The sequence below is a fragment of the Canis aureus genome, chromosome 5 (assembly GCF_053574225.1).
Source record: "Canis aureus isolate CA01 chromosome 5, VMU_Caureus_v.1.0, whole genome shotgun sequence".
Taxonomy (NCBI): Eukaryota; Metazoa; Chordata; class Mammalia; order Carnivora; family Canidae; genus Canis; species Canis aureus.
Genome location: NC_135615.1, coordinates 527,906 through 551,802, shown reverse-complemented (window position 1 = coordinate 551,802; position 23,897 = coordinate 527,906). Strand labels below are relative to the sequence as shown.

General features: G+C 38.9%; 1 pseudogene; it reads left to right on the top strand.

The window, feature by feature from the left end:
• Window positions 1–22,756, top strand: part of LOC144313277 (bromodomain-containing protein 3-like) — a 49,802-nt pseudogene extending 27,046 nt beyond the window's left edge.
• The last annotated feature ends 1,141 nt before the right edge of the window (window positions 22,757–23,897 follow it).

The window sequence follows — 23,897 nt, the reverse complement described above, 5'->3', positions numbered from 1 at the left end:
TCCATGAAATGATTTCTATAACTATTTTGTTGATTCAGTGGCATAAATATCCTGTCACATCAGTTAATCTGCATTCTGTGAAGTACTTTGCTCAAAGCACAGACAGTTGGAAATTGTTCTGTCAGTGAGCTAGAAGCAAGGCTATTGGGTTTTCTTTCTGTTTCAAATGGAAATGCCTTTGGCAGCTCATAGCCTATGAAATATACTTAAAAACCCTAAGTAAGATGGAGGAGCTAAAATGATCCCCTCATTCTTGTTCGTGCCCTGTCTGAATGCCGTCCTTGTTCCTAGGACACTTCTTGTATCTGGAGGCTTACTCCATTGGGTCTTCGGGGTGAAGAAGCACACCTCAAGAGTGCTGTGTGGCAAGAATCCAGCACTGCCTGCACCCTAAGCTTCTGGTATTTCCTATCTGCAAAAGCCACGGGGTCCATTCAGTCCTCATTAAGGTAGGATCTTTGCCTGTGATTCCTCTGGGCTTATCAAAGTGTCCTACAGGCCGTCCATGGCCAAAGGGAGTTTTTACAGTTCTGCTACCTTGGCCAGAAGAAGCTTCCTTTCATCTGGGATGGGAGCTTCTACTTGTGGTTCACATGTTCTGTGGGGGTTGATAAGCAGGGCATGGGAACTAGCTTTGAGCTCAACATCATACCCTGTGATTATGACTGAATCCCAGAGACTCCTTTTATGATAACATGTAGTCTAAGACTCATAAATTTCTTCTTGCTGTTTTGACGTTTCCTTCCCTATCCTTCTCAGAAAAAAAAAAAAAAAGATTATTTGTACATCTGAAGGGAGAGTGACTTTCCATTTTAACTTCTGTTTGAGCAATCATTAAGGGAACTAATATTAGACATTTTGGTTCTAACCACACCATGCAAAGGACCGAACTGCTCCGGAGAATGATCAAGGTGTGATTACATTGAACTGCTTATTAACTATGACACAACAATGCATTTTCTTAGTGATGATTAATTGGATGTTTCTGTCAGGGCTTTAATTTAGTATAACAAAGTGACAGTGTTCAGGGAGCAAAATAACAATGTATATATTAATATTAATAAGACCTGATTCATATACCTTTACTCTTTGGCAAGTTAAAACAGCAGCAAAAACGAGATGAGTGTGCATGCACGTGTGTGTGTGTGTGTGTGTGTGTTCATTTGAGAAATTTAGTTAGAATTCTGAGAGAGCTGGCTTTAAAAACATGCTCTAGAGGCCACTGCTGTTTTATCACACATGAGCTTTGCTGAAGTACCCTAGCACTGTTGGAGAACGCCTGACTAGAATACTGAAGGGCTCTCTTTCGGAATAGGTGATGGCTGAATAGTCTGCATTTTATCCAAAAACCGAGTTAACTGTATATTTTAGGGTTATTCGATAATCAGAAATGCCTACCTAATAAAACACGTGCAGCAAATACCACTGTGATTTATGCTTGCATATAAATGTAGGAGCTTAAATATAATGCTTAAAGTTTGCACAAGAGTGTTCTGCAAGTACATTGCTGCATGTGACACCTGGCTACACAGGGAAGGATTTCTCAGGTGAAAGATTTTGCTCTGCCTTGTGGACTTTGCTTTAGTATTTGTTTCCCTCACATTCACCTTAGTCTCTCTTCTATCATAGTAACAAACTTTATATTACTAATAAAATATATAATTAAACTATTGTGAGAGAGAAGTCTTCCTGTCAAGTCATGTTGAACTCCTATGATTCCTCCGATTGATTCCTATAGATATTTAACAGTATTTTTAAAAAACTATCTTTCTGTTATGTTTTTTTAAAACCCAGTAACACTTTTTTTAAGAAAAAAAACATGATTATCTTCATTTAGTGATATTTATTGCAAAAGAGAAATCTTTCATCGTGTATATTATATTCAGGAATTTTAGAGCAATTGTTTTATTTTGGTAATTAATATAATACATATTTTTGATCATCATTACAAAGTACTTCTTAGGCTTCTCTCTTTGTGGAACCATGCTGGATTTTAACCTGCTCATTAATTTGAAAGCATCCTAGCCAGATAGCAGACATGATAGGAGCAAGAATTCTCTCTTCTATGTATTTATTTCTTTACTTCTTGTCTTTTGAAATGGTCTCAATTTATGCAGGTGTTGCCTCTGGCTCAGTCTCCTCTGTCTCTTCTCAGGAATATCTCCTTCTGTGTTTCCCTCTTTTGCCTCCATACCAAACCCAACACAATCTGGTAGATTGAGCTTTTTGCAAAACTTTCCTTGACCAATTTTGCCCACCATGATTACTCCTCAGAATAATAAGCTGTGTCCTTCACAGCTCCAAAAAATTCTTCTTTTTCACTAAATGTTCAATTATACTTATTCTGTTTCAACAGGCAGGTCATAAAATCTTGAGAGCAAGACCTTGAAATTTTAGGCTTTTTGTCCTTCTGGGCTCTTCAGAGAAGGGCCTGCAGAAGAGGAGTGGTGATAGGCCAAAGCACCTCTTTTGGGGACAGTCCTTGTGAAGGAGTGACTGTTATGGGTTACCTGCACAAAAGTAAAATCTAGTCTGGGAAGAGAGGGTAGTTCAAGATGATGGTGTAGGAATACCCTAAATGCAACTCTTTCCTTAGACACAACAAATTTCTAGCTATACATGTAATAATTTTCCTCTGTAAACAAACAAGGAAAGCCCCCTCCCCCCATGAGAACTAGATGACTAGCCTTTCCACAGTAAGAGACAAAAAAGACACTTTGCAAAGGATAGGAGAGGAAGAGACATGGCCTCCCTGGGCCCTGTCCCGGATGCAATAACCCCACAATAGGGACCAAAAGAATCATAGAACTATAAGGAACATATATCCCACTCTAAAAGGGCTCATCTGCAAATGCATTCACATGGAGATCTAGCACAAGAGGAATAGACTTGAAAGCACCTAAACCATAAGAAGGGAGATGCACTAATTTTAAAATGACTGCCAGAGGGTCAGGAACCTGTGAGGACATTATCCAGGGATGGAAGTGCTGGTGTGTCCATTTTTGCCACTCATCCTAACTTCCTGACGATAGAACAAATGATGCCCTCCCTCTAGCTAACACATGAAGGTCATGGTCTGCTCTCCCTGCCACATAACCAGGCTGGGGGAAGCTCCCCACATTTCACTCACTCTGTGCATTATCAGAGCTGCATCAAGACCAGGTGAGTGACAGAGCCCGTCTCCCTCATGTAGCAGCCAAGCCACAAGCAGGTCAGATGAGCACCCTGAACTCTACCTATCTGGTGCATAAATGGAGTGGGCAAGTGGTGGGAGCCCTGATCTCCCTGCACAGCAACTGTGGCTCTATCAGAGCCAGCAGACTTACCCAAACCATACTGCAGATGCCCATAGAGTGCCTGGTTCTGGTGGCCAGGGGAGGTTGTGCTTCTGGCTCACATGGAAAAACTCCTACATAAGACTACTCTCTCAAGATGAAGGAAGGTAGCCATTTCACCCAATACATACAGAGAAACAGAGAGAGGCAAAATGAGGAGACAGAGGAATATATCCAAACAGCAAGGAAACTCCTCAGAGAAAGACCTTAATGAAACTGAGATAAGCAACACACTTAATAAAGAATTCATAGTAATGGCCATAAAGAGGCTCACAGATCTCAGGAGAAGAATGGATGAACACAGCAAGAACTTCTGCAGGGAGATAGGAACTAGATGAAAATACCAAAGAGAAGTTAAATCTGAACTGAGAAACGCACTGTAGGGGTTCAACAGCAGAACGGATGGAATAGAAACGTGAATCAGTAAAACAGAAGCAAATCCATGGAAAACACCAAATCACAGCAGGAAAATGAAAGCAAAAAAGAGTTTTTTTAAAAAGACAAAATGCCTTAAGGGACCACTGGGACAGTATCAAGCAGAATAACATTTTCATTATAGGAGTCACGGGAGGAGAGAGAGAGAAAGGGCCAGGAAAATTCTCAAAGAAATAATGGCAGAAAACTTTCCTAATTCAGGGAAGGGAATAAATATTCAAGTCCAGAAAGCCCAGAGAGTTTCAAATAAGGTGAATCCAGTGATGCCTGGGTGGCTCAGTTGGATGAGTGAGCAGCTCTTGGTTTTGTCTCAGGTCGTGATCTTGTGGGTTATAGGATTGAGCCCTCACGTTGGGCTCCGCACTCAGTGGGCAGGTTGCTTGAAGATTCTTTCCCTCTCACCTTCCTCCTGCTCTCTTTCTCTCTCTCTCTCTCTCTCTCTCCCCCCATAAATAAATAAATAAATCTTTTTAAAAAAGAGAAAAGATGAATCCAAAGAGAAACACACCAAGGAACACTATAATTAAAATAGTAAAAATTAATAATAAAGAGAAGATACTGAAAGCAAGAGAAAAGCAACACGCTGTATAAAAGGGAGCCATTATAACTCTATCAGAAGGTTTCTCAGCAGGAAATTTATAGGTCAGAAGGGCATGCATGGCATAATATATTCAAAGTTCTGAAAGGGAAGAACTCCCAACCAAGAATTCTCTACCTGGCAAGTCTGTCATTCAGAATTGAAGAAGAGATTAAGAGTTTTCCAGGAAGCAGAAGCTAAAGGAGTTCATCACCACTGAACCCAACCATACAAAAAATGTAAAGAATGCTTTTCTAAGCTAAAAAGAAAAGGTACTAATTACTAGTAAGAAAACTAAAGAAAAAAATGAGAGAAAACTAAGAAAACAAATGAGAGTTAAAAATCTAACCGGAAGGACAAGTAATCAAGGTAGTGAGTGGATCAACAACTTATAAAACAAATATGAAGGGTAAAAGACAAAGGTAGTACAGTAAAACTACCGCAATGAGTTAAGGGATAAATAAAATAAAAAATATGTTAAATGTGTTATCAACAATATAAAAATGCAGAAGAGAGGAGTACAAATATAAAACTTTGGGATACGTTCAAAATTAACTTACTGTCAACTTAAAGGAGACAGTTATATACATGTTATATGTGAACCAGACCATAACCACAAAGAAGAAAGCTTATAGTTAAGAACACAAAAGTAAAAGACAAAGCAATCTAAATATAAAGAAAACAAACACGAAGTAACAAACCAAGAAAGGAACAGAGAAGGACAACAATAACAGTGAGGAAACAATTAACAAGATGACAGTAAGTACATACCTAGAAATAGTGACTTTAAGTGTAAGGGAACTATCCTTCAATCAAAAGACATGGGATGGCTAAATGGATAAGGAAAACAAGACTCTTCTATAGGCTGCCTTATCCAAACCTCAATGAGGTATCACCTCACACCTATCAGAATGGCTATTATCAAAAACACAAGACATAAGTGTTGGTGAGGATGTGGGAACCCTCCTACACTGTTGGTGGGAATGCAAACTGGTTCAGCCACTGTGGAAATCAGTATAAAATTTTCCTCAAAAATTTTTCAAAAATAGAACTACCATGTGATCCAGCAATTCCACTTATGGGTATTTATACAAAGAAAACAAAAACACTAATTGTAAAATATATATGCATGCCTGTGTTTCCTGCAGCATTATTTACTATAGCCAAGTCATGGAAGTAACCCTAAGTGTCCATTGAGATAAATGTTAAAGAAGATGTGATATACAAAAGAATATTGTTCAACTGTAAAAAAAAAAAAAAAAAAAGAATGAAATCTTACCATTTGCAACAACACAGATACACTTTAAAGGCATTGTGTTAAGTGAGTAAATCAGAAAAAGACAACTACCATATGCTTTCACTTATGTGTAGAATCTAAAAAAAAGCAAACAAACAAAACAGAAAGATACAGACGACAAACTAGTGGTTGCCAGAGGGGAGAGGGTCAGGGGACAGTTGGAATAGGTAAAGGGGATTAAGAGTTACAAACTTCCAGTTATAAAATAAGTAATTTATGGGCATGCAATGTACAGTCTATGGAATATAGTCAATAACATTGTAATAATTTTTTATACTAACAGGTAGTAACCAGACCTCTCCAGGCGATCATTTCATAATATGCAAAAATATTGAATCGCTATGCTATATACCCGAGACTAATATAATATTCCACGTCAATTATAATTTAATAAAAAGTCTGATCTGAAAAATTTGTATTCTGAGATACATACATGCAATCAGATGCAAAAGCTATGCAACCATTGAGCAATAATTCAATATCAATGTTGTTGGAAAGGGTAGTTCTGATTATACATCACAACCACAGTAGTGGATGCATTCATTGAACATCAAATATTTAACATTTATTGAACATAATACTTAATACTATTTTATGTAATTAATTCTTAGCACAACCCTCTGAGTTAAAATGCAAGTTCCATTTTATTGAAGGATGGGTAAAGGGAGTTTCATAGAAACGTCTACCTAACTAGTCACTGACAGGCTGGGACTTTGAATCTAGGTATATTTACATCCAAAACTCACATTTTTACCCTCACCTTTATTCCCGAGAGTTTTTCACTGATACTAATGAGTTCTGCTTTTATAATGAAACACAGATTCTGTTTTAGAGAGATCTATTTTCATTGGCTCAAATCATGGAATAATTTTCTTTTTTAGGAAAACAAAATGAGTAATAGTTCCTAGCATGCATATTTGTGACTCTTAAACTACTCCTGTAATAAAGGAGTTAATTTAGGGAAGTATCAGGATAGCAAAACTATTTGTTTAGGAAACATTTAGTAAAGAGCTGTACAATTTTCCATATTCTATATATTATACTTTTATTCTATATTGCTTGCCTACAGTCACATGAGAATTAATTTTCACTAAAGTGATGTATCTGGAACAAATGTAATCTTTTTTGTCTTAAGGTGATGAGTGAATTACGCAAAGATGGAAAAAAGTATTTCATTGAGAAATTATTTTTTTCTTTCCTTTGAATTTCCTTTAGTTATATATGTAGAAACACACAAAATAAAATGAAGTGACTTTTTCAAGAGAAATAACTTTTTAAAACATAACTAATTTTTTAAATAACATTGGACAATTTACCATATAGGAGGATAGATCTGTCACTCATTTCTTGGACCAAACCACATTGCGAGTAGGATTTAGTCGATGGTAACTGGTTATGTCTTCATTTGTGATGAGTCAATGAAAACTCAGAGGGACTAAATATTAAGTTAAAGGTTGTAAGTAAGTGGATGAGCTAGGACTTTAACTCAGGTGATTAAAAATTAAGCTTAGAATGTTACACAATCAGTTTTGTTTCTGTCATTCTATAGAGGAAAATCAGATGTTGATAATTTAAATTACATTGCCAGGTCTTTTTCTGATTTAGTAATTCTTTTTTTCAAAAAATTTTACTCATTCTTGATAACATGTCTCCTTTTACTTATATTTACTTACCTTTTACTCATTTACATCCAGCATTAAATTTCATGTGAAGTGTAAATGTATTGCTTTTCAGATCATCTAAGATTTAAAACAAAAAATGAACCAAGTGCTCAGAGGTAGAACAAAGCTGTGTTACATAAAAGTCAACTTGTTTTTACAAATATATTTAATTTTACCTGTTTTTCTGGCTACTTGTTTTCTGATCGGGTTAATTATGGATCAGTTATATGTAGATTTTAATGCTCGAAAAATAATTTGAGAGGGGTTTTTAAATGTACCTGTGTTTGACAGTTTGTTTTCATAGGTAAAAGTCTGTTTAACCTCATCAGGAAACAAAGGCTTTTGCATCTTTTCAGCCAGCCATTTGAATAAATGCAGGAACACCTGCTACCTGAAGAGTATTATTATGTTTTGGAACTACTCCATCTGTAATAAACTGTTGAGATTTTAATCAAGATGACTGTGTGCTGTAGGGAATTTTGACTGAAGGCATTCAGGGCTGTTACACTGTTATGATAGAAAAAAAATAATATATTCAAGCCAGAAGTGGAGAAAAATAATGTATTTCAGGAGCGTCCTCCTGATTATAGCAACCTAGTTATGCTGAAAGACCATTGCTAAATTAGTTCATTGTTTTATCTTGCTTAGTGGTTCAGAGAATTTTAGAGCAGATGGGGTCACCTGTAATTTGTTTAAACTATTCATTGAGAGATAAAGGGGCTAAGATTATGAGGTTATATTTCTTGTCCCGGCTCACATGGTGTTTTAAGAACAAGAATATGAATCCAGTTTTTTCTGACTTCTAATTTAGAGCTCTGATATTTATCTATCTGGAAATTCTATCTGAAGATCATATTAAGTATGGAAATACAGATTTTGTTCAATAGGCTCTGAAAAATGTCAAATCAACAAACGAAAGGCCAGATCCCTTTGCCTACTTAGAAGACTGGTTGTTCTGGGTCTGCTTTTACCCTGAAGCTAGTGAACAGTGAGCCTCAGTTTTGTGTAAGGGTTAATCGACAAAGCAAACATTCTCCATCCTTCCTAACTCACGACTATGCCACCCCTGACACATATGCTCACCACAGTCCTACTCTGAGAAGATTTACAACTAATCGCTAACACTACAGGTGTCTAACTATTGGAGTGTGTCAGAAACATTTTCAGATTTAGGCGTATTTTGATCTGTCCAGACTACCAAACGTCTGATACTATTTTAGTCATCTTGGCATTTTATTCATTATTTCAGAGAAAGGAATATAGAAAACATGGATAGAGAAGATACATAGAATCAGGATATAGAAAGTCGATTTTTTTTCAAAGACTGTCTTGTAGATTTTAGATTGTAAATTGATTAAACTAAATCTTTAGTGCCAGAACTTCACTTGCTTTTCCAGAATTGCTTCAGCATGTTAGCAATTCAATTTACATAATTTTGGCTATATTATATTATTGACCTGGACCAGATTGAGAGAGAAAACAGTTTGATTTTGGCATTTTAAGCTATAGCACACAAGTAGCAACTTGTGTTTTATTAAATTAGTTGTCACAGGCTCACAGTGCCCTGATTTATATAAAATCAATGTTCCTTTTTATCATCTTGGGGAGTGTGGCAATATTTGTTCAAGGCATAGTTTTGACTGAGATTTTTCTAAAGTTCTTTCTACCCCCCCGCCCCCACCATGATTTACCTCTTTCAGATGTCTTGAATGCTACCCACTATGGCTTCTGAGAAGCCGGTGCCTCTGGAGTCCCTTGTGTCATGAAGAGAGAATTTCTGTTAAGATGCTAACAATTTTAATTGAATTTAATTTTAATTGATTTAGTTTCTCTTTTAACAGAATGATATGGCCAATTCTAAAGAATATAACTTTCATACCATTTTTGCTATTTTCCTTTCATTTCTTGTCCCACAACTGTTGCTACTCTTGTGATCGATTTCCAGTTACAAACTGGTTCCTTTTTTCCCATATGATGTGCTAATTCTTTTGCACTTGTTAAGTCTCTTAATCTTCAGAATAAATTTACAAGATATCGATATTTTATCCTAATTTTTCAGGCCACAAAATTCAGACCCAGGTTATATAAATTGTAATAGTATAATCAGCATTAAAAACCAATTCTAACTCCAAAATCCATCCTCTAAACCATTGCATTCAACTTCTGCTATTAGAACTTAAAACATTCTCGTATCCAGGAAACAGTAATATTAGTGATGATCAGTGCTTTCTAGGGGCTCTGATCCACATATGTTAGAAAGGGGAAGTGATTACTTTGTGTTAAGCAATTATTATAGTTTCGTTTGTTTTCTAACTTAGCTTGTCAACAGCTGGTAACAGTAATTATGTTTATCTAAACCATTCTGCCTCACATCTACCATAATTCAAAAATTTCAAAATCATATTTAATAGCATTTTAAAGTTAGTGAGGAAAGAATGAATTAGAAACCATGTAATTTGATTTTTGTAAGAGCAAAGCTAGCTAGATAAAATCTCTTAATTATATTATTTTTTGTTCAGAGTCTTCCTCTCTCTTGGCTTTTTAAACTTGGTCAATAACAATTTTTCCCTCTGAAGATAGAGACATTGTAAATTAAAAGCAGAATTCTTCACAGTCACCAGTTCTCTTTTTAAAAAAGATTTTTTTATTTTTATTTTTAGAGACAGAGTGCACACATGTGGGGGGACGGGGAGAGGGAGAGGATCTTCAGGAGTCTCCATGCCGAGCATAGAGTCACATGTAGGGCTTGATCCCAAGACCCTGAGATCATGACCTGAGCAGAAACCAAGAGTTGGACACTTAACCAACTGAGCCATCCAGGCTCACAGCAACCAGTGGTTCTTAATCATGTGTGTTATGTATCTCTGTGTGTCACAAATCTCTTTGGCAGTCTGATGAACTTCTTAATAATACTGTTTTATTTTTTTAATAATAAATTTATTTTTTATTGGTGTTCAATTTGCCAACATACAGAATAACACCCAGTGCTCATCCCGTCAAGTGCCCCCCTCAGTGCCCGTCACCCATTCACCCCCAATAATACTGTTTTAAATATATGAAACAAAATACTAGAATTACAAAGGAAACAATACCAATTATTAAAATATTTTTAAATCCCAAATTTTGACTTAGTAAATTAGTAAATTAGTAAATGTATATTAAGTGACAAGGTCTGAAGGAGAATGGAATAAACACAAATGACTGATAAGCATAAATGACATTCTTGAGATATTTTCAGTTCTACAAAGTGATATTAAAACTTTTTTTATCATTGGTGAGAGAGTCACAGGTACTACTATTACCATGATGTATTGCTTGCATTCATGATTAAAGAAAACACCAAATTTTAGTTGAGGTTACCAAAAATAAAGATGTATTTCCCTCATCCATGTTACACTCTCTTGAAAACCAGTACCTTATATATAAGAAGCCTTGAAAAGTTTTCATTGTGTTCAGCATTTACATTTATTTGTTAAGAAAAATCAGTGTGTCTTCAGTTTCCAGTAACTGAAGCACAAAGACACTGAAGATAGCATTCTATCTGAACCAAGTTCAGAACAGGTGAATTGTACATAGACGTAGGTGACACCACAGCAAAGAACTGGTTCAGCAGGCTAGGTATCAGGTTCACAGCCAGGTACAAGCAGCCATTTACGGACTTGCTGCTGGGGGATTAATATATTGAGATTTTTCACCCAGATTATGAGTTGTTTTTTTCAAAAGTCAGAAGTAGCTAGTACTATAAAATAAGGGAGAAGGCAGAGAAGAGAAACTGTTGGAATTTACCTAGTTTAAGATGTTGCTTCACAGGTTTACTGTTCATTTGTTTACAGAAAAGTCATAGGTTGCAATTGTGTACAGAGTTGCCTCCTGTAGGAATCCCATGTGCCAGTTAATTTCACTTGTTTGTTTCCTGCTAATGTTCGCTTTTTAACTGTTTCAAACAAATTTCTCATGGGAAAACAGTCCTTTGTTCTCTCACTACATTTCTTTCTTTCTTTCTTTTTTTTAAAGGACATTGCCTGAAAAATCACAATAGTCTTCAGCACATGGTGGTAAATCTTTTGGAATTCACAGGTTCTCATCAGTTAATTTTTAATGCCTGCTCTGTTAATTTTCTATGCAGCCTGTAACATAGGCTTCTATCAATATAAGTTGGAATTGCTTATCTGTGGGTTGATTATTCTAACCGAAATCACATCTCTGACTCAGAGGCTGCTATAAGATTGGCGATCTGTGTTTACTAATTATAGATCACAGTTAGCAATCTTTGCTCTATAAGAGATGAATATATCACATGCTCCTATTTGTACTCTTTGGTGAATTTCAGCTAAAACAAATGTTTAAAACCTATTATTTAACAATGAAGAAATATTTAGGCCCAAATTCACATTTTCCAGATGAGTTCATCTCTTTACATCTTCTAAAGAGGCCAGGAATATTTTCTATTAATGTGTGAGTTGTTTCAACAAAGGCCCTCGGCGAGTTCTGCTGGGATTCCGCTTCTGTGAATAGCATTATGTGACACATAAATTTAAAAAAAATCTGGGCACTTTAGGGTATACTGTGCACTAATTTATACAGTCTATTGTTAACTAACCTTTTCTTTATTGGATTACAACTTTCCTTTGCAAATACTGAGTTCTGTCTCAGTCCCTACTCTGTCCAGGCCTTACTTCTAATTCATGCACTCAAACAAATCTTTGCTGAGCTTCTACTAAATATACTCCTAGCTGACATGAAGCTTGTGAGTTTGAAGTGGAATTAACTGTTTGCAAAAGGCAGCTGTATGCCAGTCAGTCTTTCTACCAGAAGCGGCCAATGCTCTCTCATTAGTCCTTGGGTGTTCTTCAGTATTTAATTGTCCTCTTTCTGAAATTATCCTCTTTCTGAGAAGTGACTTATGACTTCCTGTACTGTATTCTTGGAATGGAACCTTTCCAAGCCTGCACCCTCCCTGAGTGGCTTTGTATCCCATACCCCTGGGGCTTTTTTCATGGTCCTACTACCCTGCTGGATGACTCTGTGTATAAAGCTCTGTTTTCCAATGACTAGGAAGCTTTAATGATGAGCAGAGACTGCATCTGCCTTGTTTACTGTCCTATTTCTAGCTGTAGCAGAGTGCCTAGCATATAGTAGTTACTTTAATTGCATGAGTGAAAGGACAAGCAGTGCATAATTACATGCCAGTTACCTACAAAAAGCATTTAATATTCTAGGAATTCAAAAATTATCTAGGAATTCAAAAGCTATCACATGTTTATGTACTGAGAGTGTTGGGAGGAAATAAGAACAAATTGAACTGGATTTTGAGAGTTAAGGATTTGGATAAATAGAGGAAAGAAGAGAGGGTATTTCAAATGAGAAAACAGAAACATAGGGAAGCATAAGATGCATTCAAAAGACCTTGAATTTACCAATTATCAGTAACTAAAGATATAATATTAAGGAAAAGTGATAAAGTAAGCATTAATTTAACTCTTCAGTTTATATCTGATACTGCAAAGTAACTGCTATTCAACACAATATTGCTTACATTTATTTTTATAATTGTCAGTTGTTTCTGATGTGTTATCTTTACCTTTTGTCCTTTTTTGGGGGAATACTCTATTTTATCCATGTATTTAATTTTTACTGAAGTATAAATGATATACAAGATAATATTAAGGTATATATCATAGTGATTTGATATTTTTACATGTTACAAAATGATCCCCATGATAAATCTGCTTGTCATCTCCCACTATGTGAAATTAATACAATACTATCGACTATATTCCCTATGTAGTACATTACATCCCCATGACTTATTTCTTTTATAACTGGAAGTTTGTGCCATTTAATCCACTTCACCACATTTACCTGTTTCCCCCATCAACTCATATCCCCTCTGGTAGCCTATAGTTTGTTTCTTGTACCTATGAGTCTGCTTGTTTTGTGTTGTGTTTTTAGAGTTCACATATAAGTGAAATCATAAAGTTTTTCTCTTCTTCTGTCTGACATATTTCACTTAGTGTAATAGCACTGATCTAAGTCCATCCATGTTGTTGCAAATGGAAAGATGTCATTCATTTTTATGGTTGAGTAATATTCTGTTGGATATACCTACCACATCTTCTTTCTTCATTCATCTATCACTGGACCATTAGGCTGCTTCCACATCTTGGCTGTTGTAAATAATGTTGCAGTAAACCTAGGGTGCATATATTTCTTCAAATTGGTGTGTTCATTTTCTTTGGATAAATAAATGAAATTGCTGGATCATGATAATTCTAAATTTAATTTTTTGAAGAACCTCTAAAATGTTTTCCATAGTGGCTGCACCAATATACATTCCTCCCAACAGTGCGTTGGAATTCCCTTTTCTCCACAGACTCCAACACTTGCTGTTTTTGTATTTTTGAAAGTTAATCTGGCTGGAGTGATTTGCATTTTTCCCTGATGTTGAGTGACGTTGAGCACCTTTCCATATGCCTGTTAACTATGTTTGTCTTCTTTGGGAAGATGTCTATTGAAGTTCTCTACTCATTTTTAAATCAGATTGCTTTTTAAATATTCAGTTGTATAAATTCTTTCTGTATTTTGGATGTTAACTCCTTATTGAATATATGAGGTGCAAATATCTCCCCCCATTTGGTAGGTTGCCTTTTTGTTTTGTTGATGGTTTCCTTCACTATGCAAAAGATTTTTACTTTGATGTAATTTCATTTGTTTGTGTTAACCTTCGTTCTCCTTCCCTGAGGAGGCTGGTCCAAAAAAATGTTGCTAAGATGAATGTCAAAAGTTTATCGCCTGCATTTTCTTCTAGGAGTTTTATGGTTTCAGGTCCTACATTCAGGTCTTTAGTCCATTTTGAATTTATTTTTTGTATATGGTAGTAAGATAGTGGTTAAATTTCATTCTTCTACATGTGGCTGTCCAATTTTCCCAAAATTATTTCCTGAAGAGAATGTCTTCTCCATTGTGTGTTCTTGCCTCCTTTGTCATAGATTAATTGACCATAAATATGTGGATTTATTTCCAGGGTCTCTATTTCATTGACCTAAGGGTTTTTGTGTCAGTACCATACTGTTTTGATTACTATAGTTTGAAATTAGGGACAATTATGCCTCCAGCTTTGTTCTGTGTCAAGATTATTTTGGCTATTTTGAGTCTTTCATGGTTTCATACAAATTTTAAGGATTCTTTGTTCTAGTTATGTGCAGAGTGTCACCAGTATATTGATGGGAATTGTATTGAATCTGTAGATTCCTTTGAGTAGCATAGACATTGTAAAAATATTAATTCTTCCAATCCTTCCAATCCATAGCACAGTATATCTTTCCATTTATTTGTGTTGTCCTCAGTTTCTTTTTTCAGTATTTTATAGTTTTAAGGATACAAGTTTTTCACCTCCTTGATTAAATTTATCCCTAAGCTTTTTTTTTTATTTTAATGCAGTTGTAAATGAGATTGCATCATTAATTTCTTTTTCTCATAGTTACTAGTGTAGGGAAGAAACACAATGAATTTCTCCGTATGCTAATTTTGTATCCTATAACTTTATGAAATTCACTTATTAGCTCTAATAATTTTTTGGAGTCCTTAGGGCTTTCTATATATAGTGTAATGCCATCTGCAAATAACGAAAGTTTTACTTCTTCATTTTCAATTTTTCTGCGTTTTTTTAATTATCTAATTGCTATGGCTAGGACTTTTAATACCATATTGAATGAAAGTGAAAAGGTTGGGCATCCTTGTCGTGTTTCTGATCTTTGAGGAAAACCTTCAGTTTTCACCACTGAGTATAATGTTAACTGTGGGTTTGACATATATGGCCTTTATTACGTTGAGATATATTTCTTTTATACACACTTTGTTGAGACTTTTTTTTTATCATAAATGGAAGTTGAATTTTATGATATGCTTTTTCTACACCTGTTGAGAAAAATCATATGATGTTTATTCTTCATTTTGTTGATGTGGGTACATCATGTTGATTTGTGAGTGTCGAACCATTCTTCCATCCCTGAAATAAATCCCATTTGATTATAATGCATTCTCCTTTTAACGTGTGTTGAATTAGGTTTGCTAATATTTTGTTGAGGGTTTTCATATCTGTGTTCATCAGAGACTCTGGCATGTGATTTTCTTTTTGTGTGATGTCTTTGGATTTGATATCAGGGCAGTGCTAGCCACTTAAAATGAATTTGGAAGCCTTCCTTTCTCTTCAGTTCTTTATAGGGGGAGAGGAATAATTTGAGAGTTATAGGGCTTTAACTATTTGGTATAACCATCAGTGAAGCTGTCCAGTCCTTGTTTTGGGGAGTTTTTATTCCTAATTCATTTTCATTATTCATCATTGACCACTAAGATCTTATTTAAAACAAATAATTTTGAAGATTTTATTTATTTGAGAGAGAGAGAGAGAGAGAGAGAGACCACACAAACAGAGGGAGCAAGAGAGAGAGAAAAAGCAGGCTCCCTGCTGAGGAGGGAGCTGGATATTGGTTTCATTCCCAGTACCCTGGAATCCTGACCTGAGCTGAAGGCAGGTGTTTAATTGACTGAGCCACCCAGGCATCCCTATAATTGACCTACTAAGGTCTTCTGTATCCTTTTTTTTTCTAGGTCTTCCAGTATGGTTGTGTATAATTGTTTCTGGCCATCTCTTATAGTGTTTTTGTATTTTGTGGTGTCACATGTAACATCCTCTACATTTCTTTTTTATTTTCTTCAATCTTTTTCTTTTAAATTTATGATAGTCACAGAGAAGAGAGAGAGAGAGAGAGGCAGAGACACAGGCAGATGGAGAAGCAGGCTCCATGCACCAGGAGCCCGACGTGGGATTCGATCCCGGGTCTCCAGGATCGCGCCCCGGGCCAAAGGCAGGCACCAAACCACTGCGCCACCCAGAGATCCCAAGATTTTATTTATTTATTCATGAGAGACACAAGCAGAGGGTGAAGCAGGCTCCACGCAGGGAGCCCGATGTGGGACTCGATCCTGGGTCTCTAGGATCATGCCCTCAGCCAAAGGCAGGTGGAAAACCACTGAGCCGCTTGGCCTGCCCTTCCTCTACATTTCTGGTTGTATTTGTGCCCTCTTTCTTTTTGAGGATTATGGCTAGTTTATTGGCTTTGTTTATCCTTTCAAAGAACCAGGTCTTGGATTTATTGATCTTGTCTATTGTGCATATCGATTTTGTTTGTTTGCTTGTTTCTACTTTTTTTTTGTTCTTGTTGTTTTGTTTTGGTGGTTTTTTTTTTAAGTCTCTAGTTCATTTAATTTTTCTGTGATCTTTTTTCTTTTTTTTCCTTTTTTCTTTTTTTTCTTTTTTTTCCTTTTTTAAAATAATAAATTTATTTTTTATTGGTGTTCAATTTGCCAACATACAGAATAACACCCAGTGCTCATCCCGTCAAGTGCCCCCCTCAGTGCCCATCACCCATTCACCCCCACCCCCCGCCATCCTCCCCTTCCACCACCCCTAGTTCATTTCCCAGAGTTAGGAGTCTTCATGTTCTGCCTCCCTTTCTGATATTTCCTACCCATTTCTTCTCCTTTCCCTTCTATTCACTTTCAGTATTATTTATATTCCCCAAATGAATGAGACCATATAATGTTTGTCCTTCTCCGATTGACTTATTTCACTCAGCATAATACCCTCCAGTTCCATCCACGTTGAAGCAAACGGTGGGTATTTGTCATTTCTAATGGCTGAGTAATATTCCATTGTATACATAGACCACATCTTTATCCGTTCATCTTTCTATGGACACCGAGACTCCTTCCACAGTTAGGCTATTGTGGACATTGCTGCTAGAAACATCGGGGTGCAGGTGTCCCGGCCTTTCATTGCATCTGTACCCTTGGGGTAAATCCCCAGCAGTGCAATTGCTGGGTCATAGGGCAGGTCTATTTTTAACTCTTTGAGGAACCTCCACACAGTTTTCCAGAGTGGCTGCACCATTTCACATTCCCACCAACAGTGCAAGAGGGTTCCCTTTTCTCTACATCCTCTCCATCATTTGTGGTTTCCTGTCTTGTTAATTTTCCCCAATCCTCACTGGTGTGAGGTGGTATCTCATTGTGGTTTTGATTTGTATTTCCCTGATGGCGAGTGATGCACAGCATTTTCTCATGTGCATGTTGGCCATGTCTATGTCTTCCTCTGTGAGATTTCTCTTCATGTTTTTTGCCCATTTCATGATTGGATTGTTTGTTTCTTTGGTGTTGAGTTGAATAAGTTCTTTATAGATCTTGGAAATTAGCCCTTCATCTGATACGTCATTTGCAAATATCTTCTCCCATTCTGTAGGTTGTCTTTTAGTTTTGTTGACTGTATCCTTTGCTGTGCAAAAGCTTCTTATCTTGATGAAGTCCCAATAGTTCATTTTTGCTTTTGTTTCTTTTGCCTTTGTGGATGTATCTTGCAAGATGTTACTGTGGCCAAGTTCAAAACGGGTGTTGCCTGTGTTCTCCTCTAGGATTTTGATGGAATCTTGTCTCACATTTAGATCTTTCATCCATTTGGGTTTATCTTTGTGTCTGGTGCAAGAGAGTGGTCTAGTTTCATTCTACTGCACATGGATGTCCAATTTTCCCAGCACCATTTATTGAAGATACTGTCTTTCTTCCAATGGATAGTCTTTCCTCCTTTGTCGAATAATAGTTGACCATAAAGTTGAGTGTCCACTTCTGGGTTCTCTATTCTGTTCCCCTGATCTATGTGTCTGTTTTTGTGCCAATACCACACTGTCTTGATGACCACAGCTTTGTAGTACAACCTGAAATCTGGCATTGTGATGCCCCCAGATATGGTTTTCTTTTTTAAAATTCCCCTGGCTTTTCGGGGTCTTTTCTGATTCCACACAAATTGTAAAATAATTTACTCTAACTCTCCGAAGAAAGTCCATGGTATTTTGATAGGGATTGCATTAAACGTGTAAATTGCCCTAGGTAACATTGACATTTTCACAATATTAATTCTGCCAATCCATGAGCATGGAATATTTTCCCATCTCTTTGTGTCTTCCTCAATTTCTTTCAGAAGTGTTCTATAGTTTTTAGGGTATAGATCCTTTACCTCTTTGGTGAGGTATATTCCTAGGTATCTTATGCTTTTGGGTGCAATTGTAAATGGGATTGACTCCTTAATTTCCCTTTCTTCAGTCTCATTGTTAGTGTATAGAAACGTCACTGACTTCTGGGAATTGATTTTGTATCCTGCCACGCTGCCAAATTGCTGTATGAGTTCTAGCAATCTTGGGGTGGAGGCTTTTGGGGTTTCTATGTAGAGTATCATGTCATCGGTGAAGAGGGAGTGTTTAACTTCTTCTTTGCCAATCTGAATGCCTTTAATATCTTTTTGTTGTCTGATTGCTGAGGCTAGGACTTCCAGTACTATGTTGAATAGCAGTGGTGGGAGTGGACATCCTGTCTTGGTCCTGATCTTAGGGGAAAGGCTCCCAGTGATTCCCCATTGAGAATTATATTTGCTGTGTGCTTTTCGTAGATGGCTTTTAAGATGTTGAGGAATGTTCCCTCTCTCACAACACTCTGAAGTGTTTTGATCAGGAATGGCCGCTGTGTTTTGTAAAATGCTTTCACTGCATCTAATGAGAGGATCATACAGTTCTTGGCTTTTCTCTTGCAATATGATAAATCACATTGATTGTTTTATGAGTGTTGTACCAGCCTTGTGTCCCGGGAATAAATCCTACTTGGTCATGGTGAATAATTTTCTTTTTTTTTTTTTGAATAATTTTCTTAAGGTACTGCTGGATCCTATTGGGTAGTATCTTGAGAATTTTTGCATCCATGTTCATCAGGGATATTGGTCTGTAATTCTCCTTTTTGGTGGGGTCTTTGCCTGCTTCTGAAATTAAGGTGATGCTGGCCTCATAGAATGAATTTGGATGTACTCCATCTCTTTCTATCTTTCCAAACAGCTTTAGTAGAATAGACATGGTTTCTTCTTTAAACGTTTGATAGAATTCCCCTGGGAAGCCATCTGGCCCTGGACTTTTGTGTCTTGGGTTTTGATGACTGCTTCAATTTCCTCCCTGGTTATTGGCCTGTTCATGATTTCTATTTCTTCCTGTTCCAGTTTTGGTAGTTTGTGGCTTTCCAGGAATGCGTCCATTTCTTCTAGATTGCCTGATTTATTGGCATATAGCTGTTCATAATATGTTTTTAAAATCTTTTGTATTTCCTTGGTGTTGGTAGTGATCTCTCCTTTCTCATTCATGATTTTATTAATTTGAGTCTTCTCTCTTTTCTTTTTAAAGGGTGAATAATTGTTTATCTATGTTATTAATTCTTTCAAAGAACCAACTCCTGGTTTTGTTTGATCTGTTCCACAGTTCTTCTGGTCTTGATTTCATTGAGTTCTGCTCGAATCTTTATTAACTCTCTTCTGCTGGGTGTAGGATCTATTTGCTGTTTTTTTTTTTTTCTGTAGGTCCTTTAGGTGTAAGGTTAGCTTCTGTATTTGAGTTCTTTCCAGCTTTTGGATGGCTGCTAGTATTGCGATGTATTTCCCCCTCAGGACTGCTTTTGGTGTATCCCAAAGGTTTTAAACGGTAGTATCTTCATTCTCATTAGTTTCCATTAATCTTTTAAATTTTTCCTTAATTTCCTGGTTGACCCTTTCATCTTTTAGCAGGATGGTCCTTAACCTCCACGTGTTTGAAGTCCTTCCAAACTTCTTGTTGTGATTTATTTCTAATTTCAAGGCAACATGGTCTGAGAATATGCAGGGGACGATCCCAATCTTTGGGTATCGGCTCAGATCCAATTTATGACCCAGTATGTGGTCTATTCTGGAGAAAGTTCCATGTGCACTTGAGAAGAATGTGTTTTCAGTTGAGTTTGGATGTAAAGTTCTGTAGATATCTGTGAAATCCATCTGGTCCAGTGTATCATTTAAAGCTCTCGTTTCTTTGGAGATGTTGTGTTTAGGAAACCTATCAAGTGTAGAAAGCGCTAGATTGAAGTCACAAAGTATAAGTGTATTATTATCTAAGTACGTCTTCACTTTGGTTATTAATTGATTGATATATTTGGCAGCTTCCAGATTCGCGGCATATATATTGAGGATTGTTAAATCCTCTTGTTGGATAGATCCTTTAATTATGATATAGTGTCCCTCTTCATCTCTCACTGCGGTCTTCGGGGTACGTTTTAGTTTATTGGATATAAGGATGGCTACCCCTGCTTTCTTTTGAGGACCATTTGAATGGTAAATGGTTCTCCAATCTTTTATTTTCAGGCTGTAGGTGTCCTTCTGTCTAAAATGAGTCTCTTGTAGATAGCAAATAGACAGGTCCTGCTTTTTTATCCAGTCTGACAGCCTGCACCTTTTGATGGGGTCATTAAGCCTGTTCACGTTCAGAGTTACTATTGAAAGATATGAGTTTAGTGTCATCATGATACCTATTCAGTCCCTGTTTTTGTGGATTGTTCCAGTGGACTTCTTCTTAAAGGGGAATTTTGAGAGTCCCCCTTAAAATTTCTTGCAGAGCTGGTTTGGAGGTCACATATTCTTTCAGTTCCTGCCTGTCTTGGAAGCTCTTTCTTTCTCCTTCCATTCTGATTGAGATCCTTGCTGGATAAAGTATTCTTGGTTGCATGTTTTTTTCATTTAGGACCCTGACTATATCCTGCTAGCCCTTTCTGGCCTGCCAGGTCTCTGTGGAGAGGTCTGCTGTTACTCTAATACTCCTCCCCATAAAAGTCAGGGATTTCTTGTCTCTTGCTGCTTTAAGGATCTTCTCTTTATCTTTGGAATTTGCAAGCTTCACCATTAAATGTCGAGGTGTTGAACAGTTTTTATTCATTTCAGGGGGTGGAATCTCTCTATTTCCTGGATATGAATGCTGTTTCCCTTCCCAGATTAGCAAAGTTTTCAGATATGATTTTTTCAAATACATATTCTGGGCCTCTGTCACATTTGGCGCCCTCTGGAACCCCAATGAAACATAGGTTTTTCTTCCTCAGGCTGTCATTTATTTCCCTTAATCTATCCTCATGGTCCTTTACTTGTTTGTCTCTTTTTCCCTCAGTTTCCCTCTTTGCCATCAACATGTTTTCTATGTCACTCACTCGTTCTTCTACCTTGTTAACCCTCATCATTAGAACTTCTAGTTTGGATTGTGTCTCATTCAATTGATTTTTAATTTCTGCCTGATTAGCTCTAAATTCTGCAGTCATGAAGTCTCTTGAGTCCTTTTTGCTTTTTTCTAGAGCCACCAGTAGCTTTATATATATATTTTTAATGTTTTTATTTATGATAGTCACAGAGAGAGAGAGAGAGAGAGAGGCAGAGATACAGGCAGAGGGAGAAGCAGGCTCCACGCACCAGGAGCCCGACGTGGGATTCGATCCGGGGTCTCCAGGATCGCGCCCTGAGCCAAAGGCAGGCGCCAAACCACTGCGCCACCCAGGGATCCCTAGCTTTATAATAATGCTTCTGAATTGGCTTTCTGACATTGAATTGTAATCCAGATTTTGTAACTCTATGGGAGAGAGGATGTTTCTGATTCTTTCTTTTGAGGTGAGGTTTTCCTTCTAGTCATTTTGCTCAGTGCAGAGTGCCCAAAAACATGTTGTATTGGGAAAAGGAGAAAAAGAGAGGAGAGAAAGACGGAAAGAAAAGAAAAAAGAAGAAAGAAGAAAGGAAGAAAAAAGGAAAAAAGAGAAGAAAAAGAGAAAAAAAAAGGAAAAAAGGGGTGGGGGAAGCAAACAGAAATAAAAAATAACAACAACAACAACAAAACAAGGGGGAGTATCCTCTGATTCTGTATCCTGCAAGTCCCTTGTCTTACCCTGGAAGTTTCCAGTGCTGCTTGGTCAATAACTTATTTTTCCCCTGTCGTTCTCGCTGGTCTTCTGGGGGAGGGTCTATTGTGCCGATTTTCAGTTGTTAGCACTTGGGGGAGCTGGTCAAGCCCCTGCCTGGTGCAGGGCTCAGTGGGGGTTGTTTACCCGGTGAGGCCCCAGTGCGCAGGCGCCAGCGAGGGCTCCCAGCGTGCACTGGGCTCGAGCGCGGTCCCCCGGACTGACGGCCAGCCGACCCTGCGGACAGACAGGCCACAAAGCATGTCGCCCTGCGCCTGCTGAACTGCGAGCGCCCGAGGATGTCAGCTCTGAGGAAGGTGCGAGCCGCGGGGGCCGAGCTGCCGGGGCGACCGGTCGCGGGCTGCGCGGCGGCCTCGTCCCTCGCGGCGCCTGGGTGCCTCGCCGGCAGTGCTTCCCGGACCCTGCACTCCCGGGGCGTGGGTGCCACGCGGGCTGTGCCGGAGACGGGCGGGCTGCAGGAGCTGCGGGGCCTGAGGAGGGGGCGGAGTCCGGGCGGAGTCCCCAGGGGCCTAGGCGGAAGCGGCTCGTGTTTAGGGCAGCGCCAGCGGCGGACAGACGGTCCCTGGACAGCTCGAGAGCCTCCGTCCACGTCGCCCGAGGCAGCTAGTGCCCGGTCCGTCCTCCGGATGCGGGGCACCGCCCCTGGGGGGACGCGCGCTACCTTCGCTTCTCCCTGGCACCGGCCGCGCAGGCGGCGCTGGGACCGTGGGGCGGCGGGCGAGCTGCACGTGCTGCAGGCTACCGCCGCCTCCAGCGCCAGGGGACCCGCGCCACAGGTGGCATCCGGGGCGGGGACTGCCCGCCGGCTGCGGGGTGGCGGAGGCGCGGCGCTTGCCTGGGCTCCCCGCGCTTGCCTGGCCCTTCCCCGGGTGCCTCCGCGCGCCGGGCGGCCCCCAGCGCACCAGGCCTCCGGGGTGCCCAGTGCGCAGGCGCCGGCGGGGGGCTCCGAGCGTGTGCGGGGCTGGAGCGCGGTGGGGCGCGTGGCGGCGGCGGCGGCGGCCCCGCGGATTGTCGGCTGGCGGTGCGGATGGACGGACGGGCCACAAAGCATGTCGCCCTGCGCCTGCTGAACTCAGAGCGCTCGAGGATGTCGGCGCTGAGGAAGGTGCGAGCCGCCGGGGCCGCGGGCGGGGCGCGGGCAGGGACCCCGAGCAGCAGGGGCCACGGTCGCGGGCTGCACGCGGCGGCCTCCTCCCTCGCCCGGGCTGGGTGCCTCGCTGGCGGGGCCTCCCGGACCACGTGCTGCCGGGGCGTGGGTGCGGCGCAGACTGCGATGGGCTGGTTTTCATGATCTCCTAGTACTTATCTGTTGCTTTTTAAAATTTTTTCCTTGTTGATGATTTTGAAAAGCCATAGTTTAAATATCGGGGCCGTATAATTAAAAAGAAATCGATTATCTTCAGAAGTTGATTTTTTAGATGTGTTTTCTATTTTATTTGTAAAAGGTTTTACTTATTGATTTGTGAGAGAGACAGAGAGAGGCAGAGACACAGGCAGAGGGAGAAGCAGGCTCCCCATAGGAAGCCCAATGTGGGGCTGGATCCTGGGCCAGAATCACGCCCTGAGCCAAAGTTAGACGCTCATCTTCTCAATCACCCAGATGTCCCTGTGTTTTCTATTTTAACTTAGATAATAAGGCATATGTCATCAATCTCAAAGTGATTTGCTATTTGGTTACTCCCCCAGACGCCTTTCAGGTTTCATCCACAGATTAGAAATTATAGGGATCTTTCACTTTATGTGTTTTA